At 44.0% G+C, this 1,556-nt stretch overlaps 1 non-coding gene across 1 annotated transcript; it reads right to left on the bottom strand.

Annotated features, from left to right (window-relative positions):
* Positions 1 to 50: 50 nt before the first annotated feature.
* Positions 51 to 124, bottom strand: trnar-ucg. Its single transcript has one exon. It is a non-coding gene; the product is annotated as a tRNA-Arg (tRNA).
* Positions 125 to 1,556: the final 1,432 nt, after the last annotated feature.

Here is a 1,556-nt window from a genome sequence, read left to right as displayed (position 1 = left end):
CTGGAATTTCATACACACAGCCAACCTCACATCTGTACCCGAAAAAAGCTTGGCCCAGGTGGGACTTGAACCCACAATCCCCAGCTTCGAAGGCTGATGCCTTATCCTATTAGGCCACTAGGCTTAGCAGGACTTTGATAGCAGAGGGATACATAGACAGTGTGATACAAGCTAAACTGAAAGAGATTTTTTTAGAAAATGACCAGTTCTATGCTAATTCTCATGTTTTTTTTTTTTTTTTTGTCATGGCAATGGCGCCACTTTAAGCTTATCATCCCAGAATTTCTAGCGCAGCAAACTTAAGTGTAACACAACAAAGACATCCCAGGTGGGACTTGAACACAGAGACCGATGCCATGACCTATTTGGCCACTGGGACTTTTACTGGCAGTACCAGACGTATTCACAGACAGTCTGGCTCACACAAAACTAAAAAAACTTTCAGAAGATTGCCAGTTCTGTGCTAATTCTCATGGCAATAATGTTTCTTTGAAGTTATCATCCTGGAATTTCTTGCACAGCCGACTTAAATGTAATCCTTGCAAGACGACCCAGTCTGGACTTGAACCCACAATCCTGAGCTCCGGAGTCTGGCGTCATACCCACAAGACCACTTTTTTCTGGTCAAGTTCTTTTCAGACAGTCTTATGCTAGCTGAACTGACAGAGCTTTCAGAAGATTGCCAGTTCTACGCTAATTCTCATGGCTATACTGGCACTTTGAATTAATCTTCCTGGAATTTCTTGCATAGCCAACTTAAATGAAACTCCTCAAAGAAGCGACCCAGGTGGGACTTTGAACCCACAATCCCCCAATCCCCAGTCTGGACGTCATACCCACAAGACCACTTTTTCTGGTCAAGTTCTTTTCAGATGCCTTATCTGATTTGGCCACTGCTAATTCTCCTTTGGCGCTTGAATGAAGGTCGGCCCAGAGCCAACTTAGGCAAACTTCTTAAAGGGCTGTAGGTGGGACTGAACCCACAATCCCCAGCTCTCAAGGCTGATGCCTTATCCATTTGGCCACTGGGCCCTTTGTGAAGGTCGGCCCAGAGGCATTCTTAGGCAGTCTGATGCAAGCGAAACTGTCAGAGCTTTTTCAGAAAAATTGCGAAGTTCTCATGTTTTTTATTGTCATGGCTATAGTGCCACTTTAAACTTATCACCCCAGAATTTCTAGTGCAGCCAACTTAAGTGTAACACAACAAAGACAACCAAGGTGGGACTTGAACACAGAGGACTGATTCCATAACCCATTAGGCAACTGGGAGTTTTACTGGCAGAACCAGGCGTATTCACAGACAATCTGGCTCACACTAAACTAAAAATTCTTTCAGAAGATTGCCAGTTCTATGCTAACTCTCATTTTACTTTGTCACAGCTATTGTGTCACCTTGAACTCATCATCCTGGAATTTCTTGCACAGCCCAAATTAAATGTATCCCCTCAAAAAAAAAAATGACCCAGGTGGGACTTGAACCAAGACTCCCCAGCTCTGAAGTCTGATGTCGCTATCCATGAGGCCTCTTTTTCAGGTCTAACCATTCACAGACAGTC

The sequence above is a fragment of the Cyprinus carpio genome, unplaced genomic scaffold, assembly GCF_018340385.1.
Source record: "Cyprinus carpio isolate SPL01 unplaced genomic scaffold, ASM1834038v1 S000002904, whole genome shotgun sequence".
Classification (NCBI taxonomy): domain Eukaryota; kingdom Metazoa; phylum Chordata; class Actinopteri; order Cypriniformes; family Cyprinidae; genus Cyprinus; species Cyprinus carpio.
This window is presented reverse-complemented; position numbering and strand designations above follow the sequence as displayed.